Source organism: Panthera tigris, chromosome E3 (genome assembly GCF_018350195.1).
Source record: "Panthera tigris isolate Pti1 chromosome E3, P.tigris_Pti1_mat1.1, whole genome shotgun sequence".
Lineage (NCBI taxonomy): Eukaryota > Metazoa > Chordata > Mammalia > Carnivora > Felidae > Panthera > Panthera tigris.
Window position 1 is genome coordinate 21,490,258 of NC_056675.1, and position 16,044 is coordinate 21,506,301.

A 16,044-nucleotide genomic window follows, 5' to 3' on the forward strand; every position below is an offset into this window, starting at 1 on the left:
CAACCTGTGCGCTTCGTTCAGTCCTCAGCTGGTGACGGTGGGCTGCTGGCTTTTCACGAGGAGTGTAGTCTGCATTTGATCTGGGGGACTCTGGGACGTGGGCTGGTTGATTTTGTGCTGGCCTGTTCTCAAGAACTTGTTGGAAATTTTGGCCAGGATTTGGCAAATGGGAAGGATAAGGAATAACTTGCCCCAATTTCTTATTGAATTTATCCATTCTTCACTGTCATTTACAGTAATTTCCTAATTTGAACAGGTTACGCAACGGCAAAACCCCGCAACAGCCCCTCACAATCCACAGGGCGAGGCCCCAGCTCTATTCTTCAGTCTGATGTGAAGGACCCCGTGTGAGCCCTGGTTATCTGGCCAGCTTGATTTATCATCATCTCCTCCGGTCTTCAGCCACACCACATTCCCATTCTTCTCCAACATCACAGGCTACATTCTTACAAGTTTCTATAACAATTTGTATGTTATTTCTTCTGCAAATACAGCTGAATAAAACCTATCAACTATTCATACATTCATACAGAGCTCTAAAGAAAAGTTTTTCAGGATCCCCTTACTCAACGTCTTGAATAAATTTCTATTAGATTTTCTCTATGCTTCCTTGCACAGTATCTATCTATCTATCTATCTATCTATCTCTATACCTATCTATCTGTAAATCTGCATCAATGTCTTTATTTCTATCTATCTTTCTATCTGGGTAGATATATCTAGACAGATATAGGGAGAGATCTACACAGGTATCTATAGGATAGATGGATAGATAGATAGATAATTGATAGATAGGTAGATAGATAATGATTGATAGATAATTGATAGGTAGATAGGTGATAGATGATAGATAGATAGATAATTTTTAGAACATCATATTTGCAGATTGTGAGTTCTTCCTGGAAAAAACTTCCCACACGTCACCATCTCTTAGCACAGAGGTTGATCTGGAGAGAGCATCGATCAATGTCGGTTGAATTAACATTCTATGAAAGCACAAACACAACAGGAAGAAAAAATATACATTACTCTCAGATAAAAAAAAGGGGGCTTAAGGCCGGAGCATTGGGGGTGGGTGGCAGGTGGGCATAAAAACATAAACTAAAATGGAAGAATTCCCTCAAAGCGCAAGCAGCTGCCCAGTGGAAAGAGGCTGCGAGGGCAGAGAGAGGAAGGCTGGTTTTACTTACCTGAATGCAAGCCTTGGGCAGGAGGAAAACGGCTTGGGGTGCTGGGGAGAAGGCACAATTCTAGGAAGAAAGGAAAAGAAATCTGGCTTTGAAACAAGGGATCCAGAGCGAAAGAAGAGTTAAAATATTTATAAGAAGAAAAGCACATGGTACATTATACGTTAACCAACAGGCCTCGCAGCCTTTGAGCAAATCTCTGGAGAGCAATTTTTGAAGTTCTCTGTGCAAAGGCAGAGTGTACACATCTCCGGGTTGATGCGCAATCTCTCTCCCCAACAAAACTGAAAGCTCGCCTCGAACATGGTACATATTTGTCCTTGCCGTATGCAGCAAGGCCTTTTGCTGCGGAGCTAAAGAAAAAAAAAAAAAAAAAAAAAGAATGGAAAAGAAAGAGAAATCCTATTTAACCAACTCACAGAGGTTATCTCCTGATAATTGAGCTTGGAAAGAGGCAAGATGCCTCCTCTTTGCCAAGGTCACGGATGACTCTTGGCTAGATATCGGGCAAGGGGGCGGGGGGAGGTTTGGGGGGTTGTGCAATGCAGGAGAAGTGGCTTTCCTCAATCATGGCTGTTTCAGAACCATTTTAAAGAGAATGCCTTCCTTGTGGAATGCTTAATAATCTTCGGAGCCAAGGGGATGACAGCTAAGATTACAAACTCAAAAAAGAAGCCAAGAAAAACCAGCCTGCCCCGGCCCTCGTGTTTCTGTAGCCATTAATCGCAGAGACACCACCTGGGGAAGGCTGGTGCTTGACAGAACAAAAAGAGAAAACCAGGCCCTCGAGTCACTTATTGGAGGGAATGGATGCATGTCAATGAGGCAAATCTGGAGTAAAATTGCAGAAGATCCAGCCCAATGATCTGGTACCTTCCACACAATACTGTGCCCATCCCCCCTCCGTACATGGGTTAACGTGAAAAGAAGGGAAATAATATTCTTTCAATGTTTACAAAAGTCTCAGGGACTTCTATATATTTTGTTTCCTTTCATTCTTACAAGAACCCTGTCGGGCAGGCATGATTATCGTCAGCGTCTAGTTGAGAAAAATAAAGTCTTAGAAAGATTTCCTTCTCAATGCCATGCAAGTAGGACGGAGGGGGCCTGGATGGAAACGCAGACTTCTTCGTTCAGGAAATACTTCTTACTTATCTATATTACACCGTCTAGATCCTGGGTTCGATAATAAGGATTCAAAATCAGAAAGATGCCATTTGAAAGACTCAGGGAACTAAATAGTCTGGAAGAGACACAGACACATAAAGAATTACGGGGCAATGGAATATATTGAGTTAAAATTGAGGTCAGCACGAAGTCCGGGAAACGAGCCTACTTTCCGACAGTGAGGTACCCAAATGGCCTCCTAAGATGCCTCCGCCCCACCGTTACGTTCTAACCTAAGTCTTGGGTCTTTCAGTCAAGTATGTACAGAAGCAAACGAGTGCGCCGAGTATTTGTTGAGCACTTACTATGGACAGATCCAGACGGGAGGGTGGAATCAAAAAGAGAGACGACCAGACGGTTGGATCCCATCCTATGTCAGCACGGGCCTGGGATTCACTGCAGAAGAGAGAGAAGGGACAACGCCTCCACGTGCATAACATCTTAGAACGACCACGCACACTGGTACCAGCCACCCGATCAGAGGTAGGGACGCTCAGCAAGAGGAGTATGTCCACTCTTTAAAGGTGGCAGAGCGCAGGGCAAATGCCAGGACTGGGAGTAGACTTGCCATCTCCCAAAGTACCCCCAAAATGGAAGCTGGGAGAGGTTCTGTTGTTTGGGAGGGGAGAAGTTCAGGAGCCCTAACACGCTGGGGGAGGTGAAATTTAACAAATGGGGGCAGGAGGCCAAGTTTCAGCAGTGCTAGCAGGGAATCACATGGAGTTTCCTCGATGAATTCTGGGGTCCACACCAGCTCCCCGTGCCTTCCTGTTTTCCTGCCTCAGAGCTGCAAACCCCTTCCTCCTGAGGAGCAATGAGCTCAGACGTGGCCCTTGCTACCAGTGAAGACAGCCCCCACAGGACTCTCTCATTCAAAGGACCTTCCCGAGAACTAAATGGAAAACGAACAGCATGAAACTGAGCACCCCCCTCACCAGGGCTTTCTTCAACTCCAGCTGAGGCTTGCCCCAGCTACTCTGCCCTCCTTGTCTCGTTTAACTCCTGTCCTTCGTCCCACCAAACGTGTCTCCCCGACTTATGCCCGAGTACTGTGAACCTGGGATGAAGTAGCTTGTTTCCCGGTGCTATCACGTGCTGGCTGCGTGGCCACAGAAACGGATTCAACCTCTTGGAACCCGCGCGTCCTCATCCGTAGAAGGGAATTGTTTCAACGTAGCCTTTTCTCTATCCTCGATAAAATACTCCAAAACACGGTGGCTTAAAGCAACCGCCATTTCTTAATTCATGGGTATGAGCTGGCAGTTGGGGTTATGCTCATCTGGGCAATTCTTCTGGTCTTAGAGGAGCCCATTCATCCATCCAGGGTCAGCTGCCAGCTGTTTGGGATTGGCAGGCAGTCAGCGAGGACAGCCAGGGGCAGCCGAGCTATGAATATCTCATCATCTGGCAGGCTGGCCTGGGCCGGTTCACATGATAACCCAGGTTTCCAAGAGGAGCAAAAAGACAGGTCCTGGTGGATGAGGACTTTTCGAGTCCCTGCGTGCATCCAGCCTGTTAGTATCCCATTGCTGGAAACAGTCACGTGACTGAACCCAGAGTCTGTGGGAGAGGGCGCCACCCTATGGCAGGGCCAATAGACAAAGGCCAATTTTGCACGCACCCCCAACCGCCAGGAAATACGTGATAACGTTTGGAGACGTTTATAGTTATCGCAACGGGCGGGAGGGTAGTGCTACCGGCATCTAGCGGGTAGAGACCAGAGACGCTGCTAAGCATCCTACAATGCACAGGGCAGCCCCCACAGTGAAGAATTATCTGCCCCAACATGTCAATGGTGCCGGAGTTAAGAAATTCTGCTCTAGTGAGTATTGTAGGTGCAATTCAGTATGATGGTTGGTACATGGTAGGTTAGATTCCTAAACGACACTGCTTGACTCTACTCGTGTCACTTTTCATCCCCATGGGCCAGTCCCTCACCTCTGAAACAGAGCTAACAATGGCTCCCACCTCATAGGATCCCTGTGAAGGTGAAAAAAAAAAGTCACTACATATAAAATATTTAGGAAAGTGCTTGGCATTTAGCAAAAGCGCTATAAATGAGCCATTGATGCATTAAGAAGCCACGTGCATTGTAACCGCGCTCTCCAGCCCGTCTCTGAAAACCTTCCCAAGCCCCGCTCATACTTCGCGCTCATGATGATCAACCACTGTGACGCCAGAGAGCTTGGGTTCCTCGGCCTGAATCCTGACTGCCAGTTTGGTGGCTTAGGTGACCGGATGCTAGGTGATTAAGGAGAGACGCGGTACATTAAGCGTTTCATATTTAGAAGAACCTTATGAACCCCGTACCACTATTTCTCGGGCGAAGCTTTAGAGGGTTCATGCACTTGCCCAAAGTCTCAGCCGGGAAGCAGAGAGTCACAATTCGCACCAGGCCCTGAAGCCTGTGCCTGACACGTCTTAAGGAGCTACCACCTCTCAGCACCATCGCTAATGGATTCGGCGCGTCAACCCCTGCCCTTCCATCTATGAAAAGTGAATTCGCAGGCGGGCGTGAAATGCCATGCTACCACTTAGGGGTGGGGGGAATCTGAGAACAGAGCGCAATCCCTCTGAGCCATCATATATAAAAAGACCCTCAACTTCGCTGATCGTCGACATCCAACAATATCTAAAGACCCTGTAACATGGAGGAGGTCCAGCACCTAAATTTCGGGGAGTGAAGATCTCCTTAGAATGCCTTAGAAAAATCCATACGTGAAGCTGGACGTAGTGACTGTGAATAATGTACAAAGGGTCGCTTGGGCATCCTTGAAATTCCTCCCTTTCTAGTCTGACCTTGCCCAGTTATGGGGGTTTACGGAGCAGGGTTGATGGCCAGGTATGTATCTGCAAACTGCCAGGCGGACATCCACGAACCATTCGGCTGTGTCTGGGTCACAGCGCGCGAACGTGAGAGGAGAGAAAAGGTCATTTAATAGGGCTATTGCCCTCTCAGCTTCGCTGGTTCAATACGTTTCTCAGCATTCTCAAGAAACTAATATTCCCCTGCTTGCTCTCTGCGCTGAACTCTTTGGGCAGCTATGACCTCTTAACTGTTTCTTGGTGGCTGCAGGTGAACCTCACTTCTTCCTACCGTCTTCCCTGGGAGCCTTTCACTTCTCTTTGATTCTCCAGAACCGTGCTGATGTAGAGGAAGCCCTGCTCTCAAAGTAAGAATTCCTGGGTGTAGATGAGCCCTAACGGGGCAACTCTGGAAAATTACTAAAATCCTCTGCGCGATGGTTTCCTCATTTGGAAAACGGGAAGCTCATAATATCAATGTCAAGAGCCAATTTGAGAATAAAATTGGTTTAGGTCGTATTAAAGCGCATTATAATGTATATAATATATAACGTGCTGTTGTCATTCCTTACCTAGGTATCGCTTTGGGGGTCCTTTGTTAAGCCTCTCTGAGGTACTGCGAACGGATAAAGAACGTACATGCATTATCCCATCTCACAAACGACCCTGGGACACAGGACCCATTATTGGCCCCATTTTAGGGCAAAGGAGACTGAGGCTCGCAGAGGTTGAGTAGTCTCCCAAAGCCAGTAAATGGCAGAGCCAGTGCGTGAACATGGGTGTACCTCAGTGTCCAACACCACATTCTTACACCACGATATGGTCTCCCCCAAACAGAAAAGAGGGTGAAAAAAGACAAGGAGGGAACCAAAGTTATTAGCATTGAGATGACGGTGCCTTCTATCGGGTTTTAGAAAAATGATACATGGTAAGCAAGACAGCGACTGTGTAGAGTCTATCAAATTGAAAAGTATTTATAATCTTCACAACAACTCTATGAGGTAAATATTTTATCTCCTTTGGACAGCTGGGAAATCGAGGCTCAGGAGTTTATGAAATACACCTCCAAATAGCAGCACTAGTAAATAAAGGAATCGAGCCTTGAACCCAAGTCTTCTGGGACCAATTCCCGCCATCTTTTCCACTGCTCCGGTTTGAATTTGAAGCTTGCCAGCTGTGTGGCCTTGGACAAGCTACTTAGCCTCTCTGGGGCTCAATTACCTCCTATTTAAAAGAAAGGCATTTTTAAAAAAAGTTTATTTATTTACTTTGAAAGAGAGAGAAAGAGAGAGAGTGTGAGTGGGGGAGGGACAGAGAGAGAGGGGGAGACAGAGAGAATCTGTCAGCTCAGAACCCAACGTGGGACTCAATCTTAGGAATCGTGAGATCATGACCTGAGCCGAAACCAAGAGTCGCTTAACCAGCTGAGCCACCCAGGCGCCCCAGGAAGGCATATTTTAAGGAGGATGTCCAGGAAGATAAAGTAAAATGAAGCATGGAAAGTTCCCAAACACAGCAAGCACTCAACAATTGACAGTTGGGATTATTATACCGTGTCATCCCAGTGTGTTAATACCTCGTTTTCGTAACATGATCCTAATGAAAAAATTCAGCTTTTTCCCCTTCCTGTGTAGGCAAAACCCCAGTTCGTTCTTCCCTACTATGACTCTCTTCCTTGAGTGTCTCCTTTACCACTAACACAGAACACTTCACTTTTGACACTCCTGGTCGTAAATGATATAGATGAACACCCAGGTGGAAGAAATACGTAGGTCAAGGTCTGGGTCCCGAGGGCAGGAGCTTCTGTCTCTGTGGAGTTGGGGTGCATCTTCCTCCTGGTGTGGATGTGTTCCCAACCTGGATGCTCCCCCAAACCCAACATTATTGGGATTTTATGAAGGCTTCCTCATGTAGGCATAATCAATTATTAGCTAATATCTAGCCCCTCTCTCCTCTCTGGAGGATGGGGGTGGGACTGAAAATTCCAAGCTTCTAATCATGGCTTAGTCTTTCTGGTGACCAGCGCCATCCAGGGACCATCCAGGAGCCCACCCAGAGTCACTTCATTAGAACAAAAGATGTCCCTAGTGCTCTTATCACTTGGGAATTTACAAGGGTTTTAGGAGTCCTGTGCTAGGAACTGGGGGCAGGGACCAATATATATATGTTTTTTTTCTATTATCTCATAGCAATTAACATCTTACACAGTGTTTAATTTTTTTCCTAAAGTCTGATTTTTAAAATTTTTAATAGTTACCACCTTCATATGGTTCAAATTTCAAAGGAGTAAAAATGTTCTTTTTCTAGTTTTATTGAGATGTAATTGACATATAACATTGTGTAAGCTTAAGGTATATAGTGTAATGAGTTAATATGTATATATTGTGAATTTTGATTGCTGCAATACGGTTAGTGAACACTTCCATCACCTAACAAAGTTACATTCTGTGTATGTGTGCGTGGTGAGAACTTTCAAGATCTACTCCCCTACCTGCTTTCAAGTATACAATACAGTATTGTTAGCTATAGTCACCATGCTAGCTATTACATCCCCATAACTTATACATTTCGTAACTGGAAGTTTGTGCCCTTCGACCACTGTGGAGGAAAAATTTTTTTCCCTTTACCCTTCAAGTTTCTTCTAGAATTAAATGTAAAACATTTTTTAAAAAGTGGGGGGCACGTGGCTCGCTCAGTCAGTTAAGCCTCCAACTCTTGATTTAGGTTCGGGTCATGATCTTATGGTTCATGAGATTGAGTCCCAAGTAGGGCTCTGCACTGACAGCACAGAGCTTGCTTGGGGTCCTCTCTCTCCCTCTCTCTCTGCCCCTTCATTGCTCTCTCTCTCTCTCTCTCTCGCTCTCTGTCAAAGTAAACAAATAAATATTTTTTAAAGAATCAAATTGACATGAGACAGAATAACAGAAGAAGAAAAAAAAACCTTTTAATTGTATATGCATGGATGCCCAATAATGAAATTGAGATCCAAAGAAATGACCAAGGCAGGCAGTGTTTAAACTTTTTAGACAAAGAGGCAGCACATCTGTGAGGCATTGACAGGACAGAGAAAACTTATGCTTGGGAGCTTCAATTAGTCAGGAATGCTAAATAGAATTGGGGCTAGGGTAGAAAATCGGTAAAAGTAACAAGGTTTGTTTATACAGCCTTCTTGGCTCCGAATTCCCTATCTCCCACGAAAAGGAAATATCTTTACCTCCTGGTACGGGGAGCGGCGGGGGGCGTTGGAGGGGAGGTATTTTTCCAATGGGAGGTTTGTATCCTGCTTTCTGGAGACAGAGGGGAGTCACAATGCTTTTCTTGCACCGGCTGGTCCTGAAGTAACTTCAGTTCAAAATAAACAACTTGCCAAAGTGGCACATTTTGGGGTGTCCCTGCTCTTGGCCCCCATACGACTTACATCCTTTTCTCCCACATACCCCTGCCCCTGGCGACCACCAATCTGTTCTCTTTCTATGAACTGGGGTTTTTAGGTTCCACATATAAGTGAGGTCATGCAGTTTTATCATTGTCTGTCTGATTTGTTTCACTTAGTATAATGCCTCGTCAAATATTACTTGACCATATATTCGTGGGTTTATATATAGGCTCTTGATTCTGTTCCACTGGTCTATGTGCCTGTTTTTATGCCAGTACCATACTGTTTTGATTACTATAGCTTTTAATATAGTTTTAAATCAGGAAGTGTGGTGCCTCCAGCTTTGTTCTTCTTTTTCAGGATTGCTCTGGCTATTCAGGTTCTTTTGTGGTTCCGTACTGATTTTAGGATTTTTTTTCCTATTTCTATAAAATACATCATTGGAATATTCATAGGGTTTGCATAAAATCTATAGATGACTTTGGGTAGTATGGATACTTGGATGACATTAATTTTCTTCAATCCATGAATAAGAGATGTCTTTCAATTTTTTTCATCAATGTCTTATAATTTTCAGTGTAGAGATTTTTCACTTCCTTGGTTAAATTTATTCCTAAGCATTTTATTGTTTTTGATGCTATTGTAAGTGAGATTATTTTCTTTATTTCTTTTTCAAATAATTCGCTTTTAGAATATAGAAAAAAAACCTGATTTCTGTATGTTGATTTTGTATCCCGCAACTTTACTGACTTTGTTTATCAGTTCTAAGAGATTTTTGGTGGAGTGTTTAGGATTTTCTATATATAACATCATGTCTTCTGCAAACAGACAATTCTACTTCTTCCTTTCTGATTTGGATATCTTTTATTTCTTTTTCTTGCCTAATTTTCTGGCCAGGACTTCCAGTACTATGTTAAGCAGGAGTAGTGAGAGTGGGCACTTTTATTTTGTTCCTGATCTTAGAGGAAAAGCTTTCACTTTCACCATCGAGTATGATGTGAGCTGTGGGCTTGTCATATAGGGCCTTTATTAGAATGAGGTATGTTCCTTCTACACCCAGTTAGTTAGGTGGGGCTTTTTAATGTATAAAACGAATGGCTATTGAATTTTGTCAAATGCTTTTTCTGTATCTATTGAGATGATTTTTATCCTTCATTTAATTGTGATGTATCACATTTATCAATTTCCCTATGTTGAATCATCCTTTCATCTCAGGGATGAATTCCACTTGATCATGGTGGATAATCTTTTCAATGTGCTGTTGAATTTAGTTTAATAGTATTTTGTTGAAAGTGTTTACAACTATATTCATCAGGGATGTTGGCCTATAGGCTGTTTGTTTGTTTGTTTGTTTGTTTTTATTTGAAACATTCTTACCTAACTTTGGTAACAGGGTAATTTTGGTCTATCAAGTGAATTTAGAAGTGTTCCCTCCTCTTCTATTTTTTAAAAAGAATTTGAGAAAGATTTTTATTAATTCTTTGTTAAATGATTGGTAGAATTTACCAGTGAAACCATCTGGCTCCTGGGCTTTTCTTTAGTGGGGGTTTTTGATTACTCATTCAACCTCCTTATATAATATTGGTCTGTTCAGACTTTTTTTTTTATTTCTTCCTGATCCAGTCTTGGTATGTTGTATATCTATTTCTTCTAGATTCACCAGTTGGTTGGCCTACAATTGTTTATAGTAGCCTCACGATCCTTTGTTTGTCTGTGGCATCAGTTGGAATGTCTTCATTTTCATTTATAATTTTATGTATTGGCTTCTCTCTCTTTTTTTCTTGGTTAGTCTAGATAAGCATTTATCAATTTTGTCTCTTTTCAAAAAACCAACTTTTCGTTTTGTTAATCGTTTCTATTGTTTTCCTATTCTCTAGGTTCATTTACTTCTGTTCCAATCTTTATTAGCTTCTCCCTTCGACTAACTTTGGGCTTAGGGGGTTGTTTTTCTATTTCCTTGAAACGTAAAGTTGCTGGGGTCGGCAATCATTCCTGGTAGGGTGCGGTATCAGACTGTGCTCTCCCACCAGATGGTGCCACTGGCTGGACTCTGTGTTCAGACAGGGCTGAAGACAGAGCTTTGCAGTCAGATGAGATTACAGGCTATGCTCTGCAATCGGGCAGGCTGATAGGCTGGGCTCCACTGCAGGGCAGGACTATAGGCTGGATTCCAAGGCTGCCCAAGGTCACTCTTAAAGCTCCCTGGTTAGACAGGGCCAAAGCCTATTCTTAACAGTTGGGCAGGGCTTCTGGCTCGGATTTCTCCCCAAGTGTGGTTGAACCAGGGGCTCCATGGCCTTTGGCAAGGCCTCCTGGATGGCAGCACTGGAGGCTATACTCGGCAATTGGCGGAGGCTGCAAACTCACTTCCCTATCTGGGTGAGGCTCTAGAATGGGCCCCGTGGCCAGTATGGCTCATTGAGGACTCATGTCAGGCACAACTACCAACTGAGTTCCCCCACCAGAAGGGGTCACCAGCTAGACTACAAATGAGCAAAACCACTGGCTGGGATCTCTGCTTGGGTTCCACTGCAAACAGAAATGCATTCCACTAAGACCTGAACACTGGTTGCTATAAGTCCCATCTCCCTTCTCTGTTTCTATCTGATTCCGAGTAGTCAAGCCCTGCCAGTGATCCCCATGAAGTGACACCCAAGTGGGCCTCCTGGGAAGTGTTCCACGATGCTGGGGAAGCTGCACCTCCACCTTGGGCTCTTGGTTTTCCCACTGGAAAAACCATAGGCCCAGAGGGGCCCTTTTGGTGTGGTGCTGTGCAGACCTGGGCGAAGGGTGATGTGGTCAGAGTGTAAACACCCTTCTCACCCTTCAAATGTGGTCCTTCTCCCTCCCTGTGGTCTAGGGGGGTGCTTCAGCCTCACCTCCAGATTCTAGGGCTTTCGCAGTGGTGATGTCTGTTGTCTTATCTATGGATAGTTGCTAGTTGGTCTTCTTGTGGGGAAAGCCGAAGTCGGAAACCTCCTGTGTCACCATCTTGGTTATGTGACTTACACATTGTGTTTAAAGATGTCATTTCAGTAAGCCTATGACACAAGCAGGGGTTACGGTCCCTTGTTTCCGACGATGACATCGAGATGATGGAGAATAATCACACTTGCTCAGATCACATAAGTAGGAAGTAAAGGATTCACTTACCACTCTTTTGATGTCAGATGAAGGATCATTTCCATGGCACGGTGCCAGACGTTGAACACAATACACATTACCTCTTCGTTCACTTATTTATTCAGTACTTGTGGAGTTATCCCTCAGGTTTGAGAGTGAAAGTTGGGCTCAACTTTCTTCTCACTTAGGGGTCACCTTCTTAGCCAGAAAATGGAGTTTCTTACTGGTGATTGAAGACGCCTCCCCAAGAGGCAAGAAAACCACTGATTAATTTAACAGACATTTATTGAGCACCTACTATAATGCCGAGAAATAATACTAAGTGTGGGAGAAACAGCAAACATGGCCCTTGTGCTCTTGGAAAGCATCCAAGTGCAATGACGTGTCATACCTGCCTCCACACAAGTGCTAGGAAGGAAAAATGAGTCACCAAACTCCACCTAGAGGGGATGGGAAAACATCCAATTCAAATGATGTCTGAGCTGACAGGTGAGTGATAAGTCGATGTCAACCAGGTAGTAGTTGTTCGAGCAAAAGAGAGTATGTGCAAGGGAGAGGTGTGGCACAGAGGAAGGGTGGAAAGAATCACTGGAAAGCCAGAGAACCGAAGCAGGGAATGCAGAAAGTTGGCCTAGAAAGGGAAGTAGGGGAGAATACCGCATACTGTATAAGCTGTGCCAAGTTCTAACTTTATCTGAAATCCTTGAGGAATCATTCAGAAATTCTAAGAAAGAGGCAACCAAATCAGGATAGTGGTTGGCTTATTGGTATTATAGGAATATCACCATGGTTGGCCAGAGGACGGATGCACTGGGGTATGGAAAAGACTAGAAAGAGTAAGACCAATTAGTGTTATTTGCAACAATTGAGGCCAGAGCTGACGGTGGCCTGGAAGTGGTGGTGAGGAAGGAAAAAAAAAAAAAAAAAAAAAAAAAGGATGGATTCCTGAGATATTTAGGGAAAAACAAGAATAATGACCCGTGAGTTACGCTGGTCACATTTTCATCTCTGTTGCTGCCCCAATATTTGCACGGGGCAAATGAACAGAGTTCAGTCCTTCGCAGACCTGACTTGGAATTTGGAGAGCCACCAGAAGATGGGTGTCGAGGTCGGCCCCGAGGATCCTTCAAAAAGGTGAGCTGTGACTGTCGAGCCGCTTTCCCACCAACCTACTGACAAGCATCCTAGCAAAGGGGCTGGTGGAAAAAGTGTGTAACAGACGCAAGGTCTCTATACACGGATGACAATTGACACATCGGCACCGTTGTAGCAACAGGGCCAGCGGTGGTCCACAGCAAACACCTCGAGCCTGGAATTGGCTAAATTGGACTCCTGACAGCTTCAGACGCAGAGGCAAAGCCTGCATCTCAAACAGAAGAGGGAGAATTGTCTAAATGCTTCGATTCTTGTAATTGAAGCAATCGCACATCATTTTGCATGCCAGCTTCCTGACAGGATAACCAGTTTGAGCTGAGTGTGGGAATTCAATTATGTATCTTCTGTCTGAATCTTTGAAAGAAAACCACCCGACTGGCCTGTCAAATACCCAGCGTGTTTGCCTGTTGGAAATTGCTATCTCCTCCTGACACAGAAAATGTCTCTGCAGAAGAAAAACCTATTATATTTTACAAAGCTAGCATAACCCTATCACAAAACTTGACAAAAAAGCATAAAGAAAGAAAAGCACAGACCAATTTTATCTATGAATATAAATGCAAAATTCCTAAATAAAATATAAGCATATGAAATGTAGCAGGGTAACACGAGAGGCTTTTCCATTAAAAATTGAAACAAAGTAGTATGCCCACTATGACCCTAATTATTTAATATCACTCTAAATGTCTGGCCAATGCAATAAGACAAGAAACATAAATAAATAAAGGACGCAATTGTTGAAGAGGAAATGGCAACGTTTTTCATTATTTGCATTATCTACCTAGAAAATCCAAGCAAATTAACTGGAAGAAAAATCTTAGCACCCATAAGAGTTCATTCATTCCTCTTCTAGGAATCTAACCTGAAGAAATGTTCAGAAAGTCAAAGATTTATGATAGAGTCTCATCCCAGTGTTATTTTTATTAGTGAAAAAAACTGAATATAATCCAAATATCTAACGATAAGGGCCTGATCAAATATATTACTTTAGATCCAGATGATGAAATATAAAACAATTAAAATATATGTTAAAGAATATTTAAGGGGCGCCTGGGTGGCTCAGTCAGTTAAGTGTCAGACTTCGGCTCAGGTCATGATCTCACTGTTTGTGAGTTCGAGCCCCACATCGGGCTCTGTGCTGACAGCTACCTCAGAGCCTGGAGCCGGTCTTTGGATTCTGTGTCTCCCTCTCTCTCTGCCCCTCCCCTGCTAGTGTGCTCTCTCTCTCTCTCTTTCTCTCCCTCTCTCGCTCTCAAAAATAATAAATAAAACACTTAAAGAATATCTAATAACATAAGAAAATGTTCATACATCCTGGGAATAAGCACAAAATACAAATCTAAATACAGTATGGTTATTTTTTGGAAAATAAACAAATAAATATGTATATGCATGTATTTGCATTGAAAACAGGCTGGAAGGAAGGAACGTGAAAATGGTATCACTGTTATCACAGGGGTTTTTCAACTTTTCAACTTTTAGAGAATTTACATGCACCAGTCGTACAGATTACACTATAAATATGCAATAAGATACACAGTAAAAATTTGGAGGATATTACCAGATGATGTCTGAGATCCCTATCAATCTGCTTCTGGCATAAAAATGACAATGTCTATAAAAATCTGACACTTTAAAACGGAAGAGGGTTGGGGCGCCTGGGTGGCCCAGTCGGTTAAGCGTCCGACTTCAGCTCAGGTCACGATCTCGCGGTTCGTGAGTTCAAGCCCGGCGTCAGGCAACTGTGCTGACGGCTCAGAGCCTGGAGCCGGTTTCAGATTCTGTGTCTCCCTCTCTCTCTGACCCTCCCCGGTTCATACTCTGTCTCTCTCTGTCTCAAAAATAAATAAACCTTAAAAAAATTTTTTTAAATAAAATAAAACTGAAGAGGATCTGTGATGCTATTACCCCCTGTCGATCTGTGTTGGGTTGCCCCATAATGGTAGCAAGTACTTCACTAAGAGATTTTGGGGAGGTTGGCTTCCTGAACACAGACTCTCTCCTTCAACCTTATCATCCAATAAAACTTTTTCTTTCTGGGCCCCAGCTGGAGCCCAGTTTGTCACCCAACTCCTTGTTTGCCTTACTTGCTGTCTCCCCTGGGCCCCTTTAGGCAACCCTTATCAAAACCAGATAGCAGGACTCCATCCGAGATGAGCTTCCCAGGTGGCTTATCTTCCAGCAGCACTATATCAAAAACCACTTGGATGCCTGGTTCAGGTCTCTCCCTGGGGACATCCACCAAGGGTAGGGTCTTAGATTTACACGAGTCCTCCCTTAATAGGTTCCTTGTCTGAATTTTGCCTTGTGGTGGACCCACAGCAGACTCAACCCAGTCACCAACCAACCTAGCAGACAACACTTAAGTCCCAAGGAGCTAAATTCAAGCAGAATATTTTACCTCCCGAACTGGCCTGGAATGGGAAGACACTGGGGGTTTACTGAGCCCAGAGACTTTGGGAAGAACTAAGAGTCAAATTCAGAGACAGCAGCTGTGAAGTCCCATCCATAAAATGAGAGCAAAACCATAAACCAGAAATGAAATCTAGGATATGGAAGAGTCAGAAATGCAGAGAAGCTTGAACACAGCAATAGAATCTCCAGGATGGCCAGGACTCAGCTTCCGGGATCGGTTGTGGACATATTGTGAACGATTAAAACAGGGGACCCAGGAACACAAGCTCAAATGCCTGAAGAGCCCAGGTAATTAAAAGAGAAGATGGACGGCCAGCAGGAGAGTGCCTGCCTCATGCAAAGAGAGGCAGTCGCTACTCAGGAACGCCGATCCCCTGCTGCCAGATCTGTTCGTTATTTTATTTTTTAAAGTAGGCTCCCTGCCCAGTGTGGGGCTTGAACTTTCGATCCCGAGATTAAGAGTCATGTGCTCTACTGACTGAGCCAGCCTGGCGCCCCCAAATCCCTCAATCTTGAAATGTTGCCATTTCATGTTTTGAATGGTATTCACGCCAAACAAAATGTTGTTGGCAGGCTTGATTCACGCAAGGGACAGCAATTCCTGACTTCTGAGGAAAAGTTACAAAGTTGGAAAAGGAGGAAGAATTAATTGACTCTTACCAGACTGACCCACCCTCAACCTTCCCCAACAGGCTTTCCTTTACAGGAATGGGAGAAAGAAAGAATTATGCTTTCATTGCTTCAAAGAGTGACGCATCCGACCCCAGGGTGAGGGCAAGGATGACATGGCCACCCCCTGACGCTAGCCCCCGCTTA